Source organism: Limulus polyphemus, unplaced genomic scaffold, assembly GCF_000517525.1.
Source record: "Limulus polyphemus unplaced genomic scaffold, Limulus_polyphemus-2.1.2 Scaffold124, whole genome shotgun sequence".
NCBI classification, from domain to species: domain Eukaryota; kingdom Metazoa; phylum Arthropoda; class Merostomata; order Xiphosura; family Limulidae; genus Limulus; species Limulus polyphemus.
The window spans coordinates 887,690-899,334 of NW_013665734.1; the positions used below are offsets into that span (position 1 = coordinate 887,690).

The 11,645-nt window shown below is 32.3% G+C and overlaps 1 protein-coding gene across 5 annotated transcripts in view; it reads right to left on the reverse strand.

Annotated features, from left to right (window-relative positions):
* Positions 1 to 11,645, reverse strand: part of LOC106472897 — a 104,507-nt gene that overhangs the window by 80,933 nt on the left and 11,929 nt on the right. The window lies entirely within an intron of this gene.

The window sequence follows — 11,645 nt, forward strand, 5'->3', positions numbered from 1 at the left end:
TGGAATAAATGACAGACTTTTTAGCCGCGGCTGAACGGCTCTGAGGTTGTTGTTTGTTTGTTTTTCAAGTACAAACTTTTAGCTCATAGCTCCGCCATCTCTTGTCCGATGTGAGATATAATTACAGTTTTGGACTCAGGAGGGTAAACCCTTTCGACTGATTTATTTGACCACGCCCAAGGTCTCATGGATTAGTTTATTCTAATCCTGCCCAAGAGTTGGCGGCGGGTGGTAATGAATAGCTGTCTTCTCGCTAATCGTTCACTGCTAAATTAGGGACGGCTAGCGCAGATAGCCTTGTGTAGCTTTGCGAAAAATTCAAAACAAACAAATCGATTTGTTTGCCCCCCAGTGGCACAGTCTTCGAACTTACAACGCTAGAAATCGGGTTTAGATACCCGTAGTGGGAAAAGCTGAGATAACCCATTGTGTAGCTTTGTGCTTAATTCCGAACAAACAAAAACCTACTTCTTTACAAGTACTTAAAAACTAATTAAACTATGTGATAAATTTGTTTGGTACAATAGTTATCGGCTAACACTTTTATTTTAAATTGTTATATTTGCCGAATAACAGAAGCATCAAACTAGAGTCGAATTTTGATTCATTGGTTTTACAAGCGGTAGGCAATTATAAGTATGCATATTGTTTCCAGCGTTATTTAAGAATATTTTCATTTTCTGCTGTATGAATATGCTGACGGTGGGACAAAGGAAAACCTTTTATGTTATACTAAAAAAAGAAAAGAAAAGGTATTGATGGTCCAAAATTTATACTCAAATAGAAATATTAAAACCAATTGAGTTAGAAAGGGGATGTAATGTGGGCATGATTACCTCACCCCGTCATTTTAAACTAATAACTTACAGCCTAGAAGTTTCCATGTGTGTGGTAGGTGCCACTAGTGCCTCCACCCCCAACGGTTTCGCCGCTTATGAAGATAGGAAAGTTATTACAGGTTTGATGAGTCAGAAGTTAAAACTGACACGAAGTGAAACATCGATGGTTTAGATATTATCGTCAGCTGGCATTTGGTGTTACTATCATGTAAATGTTAAAAATAAAAATATCACGAGAAAGGCGGTAGAGATATTTCAGATAAAAATCGAAGCAGTTAAGCATACATAACTATAAAATATCAGCAGCTAAAGAAATGCACCCCTCAAGTTTTAACCCGGTAGCAAAATGCCCCTTTGTTAACATAGCAAATAAGGTGCCCACAAACGTTGGTGCGTCCCCCCCCCATCGTCTATGCCCGTCTTTCATTATTGTCTAAATTTGACGATAACACTTTATTTTTGTTCGAACTTGATGGAAAAACCAGTTAACCAGAAATTAATACAGCTCCCTGGTTTCTGTCTGGTGTGCAACTTCTTATTGGGAGTTTTTCTGGCGAAGAACTGCAGACATGCTGGTACGTGTTGAAAACATATTTATATTTGTTTTAAAAAGTCAGGTTTGGTTTATTCGTATACCAAAATGATGCAATCAATAACCAATTAAAAACAATGAAAAAAAGAGTTACAAATGAGGTTAAGAAATAATAACACAAGACGTAATATTTTACCACACTTAAAGTCGTTAGATCTAAACTCGGTTGGATTTTTTATACTAGTATAATTTGTCTACTGTACTACCAATACCAACTTATTAAGTTCAGCGTTTACTACTATAATGGGGCTGGAATGCCAACGTCAGTAGGTAAGGTTCCCTTACTTATCCCCCAATGGTAGGACCTTATTTAGTTTCATTATTCTTTCATTTTATATTTCTTTGGCGAGCAATCATCTTCCTACAATTGTCTGCAGACAGTAAAAGATGATACACAAGTGGAACGTTGTGAGTTTGAACCCCCACATCATGCTCTCCTAACCTATTTTTATTTTTTATTTTTCTCACTTATTTTATGTGTATTATTCTTTCTTTAACACGTGAGACTACCGAACGGAAGTTAAGACTGGTAGAGGAAGTATCCCCACCCGCTATGTGGATCATACTTCCGCAGTCACCTCTAAAATCCAGGGCATATCTTATATCTCACTTTATAGCCTGCGATCTTTTTAATATGTGCAGCGTTTTTGTTGTAGTTGTTAAGGCTTGTTTAGATAATTTATATGTTTTTTCATCACAAGTTTGGTTTTGCTGTTTCTAACGTAGTCCTTCTTTTTGATGTTAATACTTACTTAACTGTTGAAATAATGTTTTTACATACACCCATTTACCTATATATATATAACTGAATCTTTGTTTTTAGAATAATTTCTTTCAGCATATGACATGAGTCAATGCCTGTTTCATTTTGCACACGGTACACTTTCGCCTCATTCATGTGGAATGTAATCATGGTCTACTTCCCTGAGCTATTTTTGGCAATATTTATCTAAGAGGTGTAAAGCTAGTTCCCGACGGTTTAACAAGGCTTTAGGCTTTTTTAGTAAAGTTTCAAAATTACGATTCTCTAGCATACAAGTTACACAAAAAACAAAACGCCAGATGTATGGAACTATACAGGAGTTAATATATTATTCTTCTTATGACAATCAGATTAAACATTCATAACTATTCCCATTTACTGAGTTTTGTTACGAATATATAGTTTTTATGTTACAGATATAAAACTACTCGCAAGAAGAAAACATCATGTTGAAAGACACTATTCGGTGATAAAGAATTAAGTATTTAACATTAAGTTTATCAAGTAATATAACATCGTAATGTTGTTTTTCGTTAATTTTTTTCTCATTTTGATTGAGCAAAAAATGATGAAGAATCAAATTGTGGATTTCCAATTCAGAAAGGATGTTTGAAACAATGTCATTTTGAATGATAGAATGCTTTTATTTTTTCTTATACTAACTTCGCCTGCAACAGAAGATTTTGCAAATGGTATTATACTTTCCAAACCAGGTCTGAAGAATCTATATATATATATAGCCAAATGTCTGTCTGTCACGTTCTGTATATCCAGAATGGTTACTCGTAGAATAAAATATCAAAATGCTTATTTTCAAGAGTAGATTACAGGAAAATTATTCATTTTTTTTGCAATTCCTAAAATTGTACATCGATCCGTCAGTTTTCGTATGTGCTCAATGGTTAACCTAAAAAAACCTTATCAGAACAAAAATGTTTTTTTTTGTGAGGGAATTTCACGAAAAAAACGGGACTTCCTTCGTCGACTGATTGAAAGAAATACTTCGGAATGTGAACGGAAAACATGCATAAAGAGAGGAACTTGTTTGAGTATATATTTGTTGTCGTTCGGTTTTTATATATATATATATATATTTCTCATCTCGGTATTATATATATGCACGATTTTATTGTATACTATGTTGAATAAACTGATTTGAATCGAACTGAATATCTCCCCCTTTGACACTACTTATAGAAATGACAACTGTCAAAAAGTGTTTACTTCCGTAGCGACATTTCTTGCGCTCAGTAAAATGACAAGGAACGTTGGCATCCAGAGGGAAAATTCCCAGAGGCTAGTTAGCGAAGCCGAGCGCACTAATACGCTGGATGCATCCAATGCATTGAAAAATTTTGCCAAGAATGCATTGTATTCAGTCTCCTTTGCTTAAAACAAACACAACGCAATTTTCGTTATTGAAAGAACACATGGAATGACAAAAGACGGTTGTAAACTGCTCACTTCACTCTTACCCAAAGAAGTGGGTTGGCTGCATATTTTATATTTATTCATCACTATTTTTAGAAAAATTACCGTTGAATTGTTTCAATGGACATCTGCTAGTAATTTACAAAACGTTACTTAGAAGTACGGTATCAAACTGATGAGTTAATAAGATTTATTCACAAAAGTATTGTATTCTCAGATTCTGTTGTGATAAAATTTCTATTTTCACTTCTCGTGGTTAAGCTTTTCAATTAAATATCACCATCTTACACTAAAGTAAACTTTGATTTATTCAAATATGTCTTGAAGCTTGCTTTGAAAAGAAAAAGGATTCATAAATAAACAGTTAAGTTTATTTTAAAATTCTTTTTCGTGTAAAAATGGAAACATTCTACTCCACACGCATACTAATATATTTTTCGTAATATTATATCATATGTTACAGTAAGTGTATAGGGAATCGCGGCAACGTGGTATGTCTTATCGTCGAAACGTTACGCCATGCATATTGCATGATAAGGACTTTAATTTACTTTCTAATTATCAGGTCACGCAACACATGTAGAAGGTACTTTTGCAAACAAACACCGTTTTGAAACGGATGGGAGACGGAATGTTACGAAACTGACAACGGACTATTTAACCGGAAACGTGATTACAGGAGAAGAAATTTGGCGGTTTGTCAAAGGTGACGGGATCTTGGTTACCCTGCGTATCTATCTGTCTACAAGATATTTGGTTTTCTTTTTTGGCCTTTGACCGTATCCAATAAATACTTGTACTACTACTTTAGGCAGGTGCTGTTTATAAGTATATCGTTGACACCCGTGAAGAAATGCAAGATGTTCCATAAGTTGTTTATCACATCCTGTTTTTCACTCAACCTACTATTTAATGACCTAATACAAATTAGTCTTTGCAGATCAATTAACAAAACTGTTTTCTTGAATTAGATGAGCCAAGTGATGATAAATAAGATCGGAAATAATGTAGATATCGATAAAAACATAAAACACTCCTTTGTAACAATTAAATCAAAATCCTTACAGCTTTCAATGCCACTCCGATTGTACTAAAATACTTTCTAGGAACAATTGAGTCTACTGATCTACAACGAGTTAAACTGTACTTTAATATCGTATTATTCCATGCAAAAAGCGTTAAATGATATCTCCTAAAAAATATTTCAAGATGTCTTTCAGTTTGTTACGTTTCTATAAATACCTTAAGATGTCTTTCAGTTTGTTAAGTTTCTATAAATACTTCAAGATGTCTTTCAGTTTGTTAAGTTTATATAAATACCTCAAGATGTCTTTAGTTTGTTAAGTTTCTATAATTACCTCAAGATGTCTTTCAGTTTGTTAAGTTTCTATAAATACCTCAAGATGTCTTTCAGTTTGTTAAGTTTCTATAATTACCTCAAGATGTCTTTCGGTTTGTTAAGTTTCTATAAATACCTCAAGATGTCTTTCGGTTTGTTAGCTTTCTATAATTACCTCAAGATGTCTTTCGGTTTGTTAACTTTCTATAATTACCTCAAGATGTCTTGGTTTGTTAACTTTCTATAATTACCTCAAGATGTCTTGGTTTGTTAACTTTCTATAATTACCTCAAGATGTCTTTCGGTTTCTTAACTTTCTATAATTACCTCAAGATGTCTTTCGGTTTCTTAACTTTCTATAATAATTTGAGATTTCATCAACGTTCCGGACAAGTAAACGAACCAAGGTTATTTCCCTATCATTTCTACCATTTTTCTGGAAACAACAAAATATTCGCGAATCAGTATACTATCGTGTTCCACATATTGGTGCAGGGCAGAATAATAGTACATGGTGGAGAAATATCAATAATTCAATAATATTGCAGGGCGGAATAATAGAATAGGGTGGAAAAAATGTAATGATTGTAAAGGTTGAAATAATAGTATGAAATATAATTTTGTGTTTTTTATTAAAAAATGGCCGAAAAAAGAAAATCGTGCAGATCAAAATAAGCATCGTGTGGGGTGGAAAATGTCACCAAAATTAATAATCGTACAGGTACGATTATTTGGAACATGAGAGTAATTAAATAATTACGTTTCATTTTTATGCTGGCTCTTTCTTGTTTGTGACTGTGTTTTCGGGGTATAGAGACATTAACCATTAACTAAAGAGGACAAACAGCTCTAGAGGTGGCCAAAAAATAAATAAATAAAATACAGAAAGTTCCCATTCTTTAAGTTTGTTTGTTTGTTTGTTTTGGAATTTCGCGCAAAGCTACACGAGGGCTATCTGCGCTAGCCGTCTCTAATTTAGCGGTGTAAGACTAGAGGGAAGGCAGCTAGTCATCACCACCCACCGCCAACTCTTGGGCTACTCTTTTACCAACCCCATTCTTTAAGAGATACGCACCTATCTTCTGATAAATAATACAATATCTATACATTGTGTTAAAAACATCTGTTTAAAATTAATGACTCTTCACGAAGTTTGTTTGAATATGCTACCAAGTCACTCAAAAAAAGTGTCACACAAGAGATTCTGTGCAACTTTTGTAACTATATTTATTACATCATTGTTGAGCTCTTGAAACGAAGGCTTAAAAAGAGCAAGAGCAGGATAAATCTTTATCAAAACCTTTTGCAACGTTCATCTGTATAAACGATCTTGTACTGAAATGCATCTCTGCGCCATACTTAGAGTCAAAAATAGTATTATCTGTCATTGAAGGCTTAAGGACTTCTAGGTTTACTTTAATTCATACAACAAGCACAAGGAATGGCCAAAGTTATAATGTGGTTTCCAAATGGGAACGACGAGAGCTCAGCTAAACTTAGGCTTAAGTGGCACACACTTCTAAACATATCTTCATACTAGAAGAACGACAACAGCAGTCACTATGGTAACAAGCGCGCCATCATCAATATTTTTTTATATTACAAACTACAGCCTTCAGAGTAAACAAATCTCTAACTTGTAATAAAATAATACTTAACCAGTAAGTAAACTCAAAACGAAACTATTAATTATTTTTTTTATTGTTCTAGGAGAAGAAGAAAGAAAGCCAGTTATTTAATCTGAAGTGTCAATAGTTATAGAGTGAACGAAGTAAAATAACTTAGAGAAGGTTTTTATTGTGATGTGTCAATGTGTGAATGTTTAAACAACTACAACTATGTATAGATTTTACATATGAAATACATATTCGTATCATAAATCACAAGTCATGAAACAACTGTAAAACAAACTGTTTGTATAATAGCAAGAATAACACTTGTTTCTTCGATCTCTAAATACCAAAGTATTTAACTTAAAATAAGCTCAAAATATTTACTTTTCTGCTTATGATATAAGCTTTTTAAGAAAGCATTTGTGAAATACCTTGTATATGGTATAACATGTATAGAGATTTTGAGTCCTTTGTAATTCTCCATGTAGTAACGTAAAACTGGCTGTGAATGTTATTATGATATTGCATCTAATTTATTATTCAATGTTATATAACGGACCAACTGTTTAATGATTATGCATATAGATCTTACAGATTTCTTTTCTTTTTTACTAAAGGTAAAATTTTTTTTCATCTTTGATGAAAAATGAAAATAAATGTGTAACACATACACACACATATATATATATATAATCATTAAACACTTGAATGTGGGAATTGATTTCAGAATGTATCATCTAAAGTTCATAATGTTAAAAGACATAAACGAAGATACATTGACTCTCTCAGAACTTTCAGTTTTAGGTTCTACAATAAACAATACATACACCAGATATAAACCACTTACATAGCCTACTTTCAGGATTTTAATACCTACGTCTCTATTTTTGCTTAATATAGACTTTGTATATGATTTAAAGAGGTTTTCAATTACAAAGACAACTCTCCTACCCACCAATTTCTTTGAAAAGTTTTAGAAGCGCTTCTGAAAAGATTGAGTTCGAGATGTTTCGTTTTGGAAAGCTGAAGTTGAAGATTTTTCTGTATCCTCACCGCGCTAACGAAATCACTTCCCACATCCGAATAGGTAAAACACGCTATTGATAGCATCAAATGAAACTTCAAAGCTTTACAGAAGTTGATAAAGTATCCTTCTCCCAGAACATACGCATAGACAAAGATAACGGTTCTGATTACTATACCAATCGTTCCACAAACGTTGTATGCTCTAACTACTTTGGGCTGAAAAAACCAGCAAGATTTCCTTCCTCTTCGTGAGTTATGACTTCTAAAGATAGTTCGTTGTCGACTACATGAAACAGCTAAGGTTATATATTGGGTCAACTTAAAGAAACTTTATTGAAGAAGACACTTACTTGGTGTTGCCCGTGGAACAGTTTTAATACCATAGCCGTCCAAAGTAAATTCATGTAGCTTACAAATTTAGGATAATTTAGAATGTAGAAAACAACATAAAACTTACTTTTTTTACTGAAATGTAAGCAAACATTTCAAAGCTTAAAATAATTTACTTAAGATACTGAAATATATTTTCATTCACTGAATGTGTAAAGCAATACAAATATACACAGCCCAGCTTTCTAAGAGTTCTCAGTTGACTTTACATAAATAGAAAAAAACTACTTTTCAAACATTTTATAGAATTTAATGCAATAATTGTCCAGCTGTCAGAAAGATCAGATGGTCATAATTAAAAAGAAAACACTGGTATGTTCTAAGAGAATCCTATTATTTCACTTCACTTTTAAAATATTTTTTGTTCTAAATAAGCATTGTTCCCCCCATTTTTTTATGAATTGTTGAGCATAGTGCTGCAGAATGGGCTATCAATGCTTTGCCTAAGGCAGGGATCAAACCCTTAATATGAGCGTTATAAGCCCTCAAGATTATTTCTGAGTCACCGGGGGCGTTTTTATAAAATGAAATAGTTGGGTCAGTATTTCAGTACTGAATTATTTTTATGATATGCAAACATTGGGTATATAGTGAGTGTAAACAGCTGGTGAGGTAAGTATCTAATGTAAATCTTTACAATTATGGGGACAGAAAAAATTAAAAGAGCCTCTAAGTTCTAGTAAATAGATCTTTTGTATAAAAGGCCTTAAAAAAACGAAGAAAAATCTATAGTATCAACCTATTTAACATTTTAGAATTATAAATATTGATCACAAGGTATTTTATTTAAAATGGGGCTAAAAATAAACAAAATAATGAAAATTCGACTTCCTTACACTTAAAGTTGACTTTCAGTTATAGCACAGAGCATTTCTATGACATTTAAACTGGGTGATATAAAACTCATTCATGCCAATATTTTACTACAAGTAAACGTACCAGCTCAAACAATTCGTATGATCATGTTTGAAAGTACTATTTTTCATAATCATTAGCTAATAGCTCAAAGTGCATTTTACAAGTTTGAATTAAAATACTTTTGATAGTTTTCAAGGAAGAATTAAAAGCTTTATTTCAATAAATATTCCAAACTAAAGCTAAAGAAGTAGGCAGAGTTTAGTTTGAAAAATGATTTAAATACGTGAAAAAAATATTGCAATTTCTAAAACAAATTATGCAAAAAAAAAAATGTTTCACTTCTTTTGAAAACATAAAATGATAGAGTAACAACTCAGAGGTTCACTATGGCTAAGCTGTATCATACTATCATGAATATATAAAGAGACCCTACTCGCAAACTTAAAATTTTGGTTCAGACAGTTCGTGCGAATGGAGTAAAAATCAGTATATGCTCACGGTAATTATCATTTTACATCTGCAGCTATCTTTACATTTCACGTCAACTACTTAACGTCAAAGTTAAGATATATTTTAATACAAATCCTATCCATACATTTACTAGGTTTATTGAAAACAAATACTTCATATCAACTACCTACAAAAGAGCTACGTGCCTAATATTTTGCACACTTTCAAATTAAAAGAAATACACAGGCATCATATCAAAACCATTCAGTATTTCTCTTGAACTGGTGAATGGCGAAACAGAGAGTACATTGTTATACACTCTTCCTGAGTGTAGATAAAAAAGGGGGCCATGTGGGAGTTTGGTAGTTTTTTTCTTTTACTTACGTTCATTTACTGATAAGATATTTTGTTATAAAAGACCAAAAAGAAATTGAAGATGAAAAGATTGTGTCAAGCTATTATTTTTCTTGGTTTGAATAAAAGTATTATAGGCAAGTAGGAAGGAAGAAGTTGGTAGAAGTTATGTGCAGAATCGAAGATACAGTGTTCAGTTTTCTGAGAACGTGACCCGTGACATCAAGGTGTTTATCACCTCAAAGCTGTCACTTGGAACAATATTTATTATGTATTGTATCTTTGTTCTCGTCTCGGTTAATTACCTTTTTTTTTCTAGAATAATTGCTAGTTTCATGGCTTAATGAGCACGTTACAGAGTCCTGACATTCGTTCTTAAAGTGACGTATCGAATCCAAACACTTATTTTCAGTGACCTGATACAAGAAAGGTCAACTTAGAAAAACAAAACCTATGCCATCCTCTAAATTAAAAATCAAACAGAGCAAATTGTGCCGATAATATTCATACTTAGAAAGCAGATATAGAATCCAGTCTTTTTATTTGATATTATTTTACGAATAACATCTTAGAACATCAGGAAATTTTAATAATACTGCATATTATTTGTATGTATTGTTAAAGTACTGCATACTTTCAATTCTGCTTCTAACACAATGAAATAGTGACGATGCTTACAAGAAAGAAAAACTACTAACAGTAAAAACTGAAAACAATAACCATAGTTATATGGCGTACTATAATCTATTTTTAATAAACTTAATATTTTCAATATGCACTTTCCATTCTTGCTCACTTAAATAATTCATAATATTCATAATTTACAATAAATTAACTCTTTTTAAATGTTAAATGTAAAAAGTAAATACAATAAATTAACCATTTTTAATAAATTTAAGAAATACAACATATGTCGTTTGAAATTTTTATTTTGTTACAAGCTTCTTTGTTTGTAATTAAGCACAAAGCTACACAATGGGCTATCTGTGCTCTGCTCACCACGGATATCGAAACCCGGTTTCTAGCGTTGTAATTCCGCAGACATACTGATGTGCCACTGGGGGCTTTAGTTACAAAAAGAAAAATTTAATTATTATATAAATCAGGTTTTTTTCTAATTTATAGCATTGCCTGTGAAAAAAATACGGAATAATCTGATGAACTTATACAGATCGTTCAATATATAAAACAAAGCAGGGTATATGCAAACCTTGGTTTAGATCGCATTTCATAACTGCTACAAAAATAGCTACTTTAATTGAGAAGAAAATGTCATCTGTGTATTTGAATTATGAATATTGTGAATATTATGAATTATGAATATTATGAATTATGAATGTTATGAATTATGAATATTGTGAATTATAAATATTATGAATTATGAATATTATGTTCACTTCTTACATTTAATATTGGAACGTGAGTGGCCTAAAGTTAGTATACCTGACTCTGAGTTCAGTGGTTCAAGATTCTTGTACTGTTAAAAAAAAACATAGCACTCCGCATTTGGGGGTCATAAATACGCAATAAGAATGATAGTCAAGTTCCGCTATTCTGTAACAAAAAAGTAGTTTAAGAGTTGGTGGTAGGTGCTGTTTTTGAGTTGCATATATTCTAGTTGATTATTTCAAATCAGGTCAAAATTAAAGATGGCTACATGCAGAGAGCCCTTTTTGTAGCTTTCCGCGAAAATTCTAAAACAAATAAACATTTAACAATGCCTTCCTCGATTGGCCGTACCCTCTGCTGTGGACTACAGTTTCACCTGTTTAAGGTTCATCAATACAATTTGGGCAGCAAACCAAAGAAATACCATAAGGCCTCTCAAAATAGTGAAGTGTATATAATATCTATGGGGTTTTGAATCCGTCTTACTTCGCCATACAGTAACCTAAATTAATTTATAGCCCAAGAAAAAAATATATAGATAGAGTTAAAAATAACGAGGAAACGTATTTAACTAACTACAGTTACTTTATTAATTTTTGTT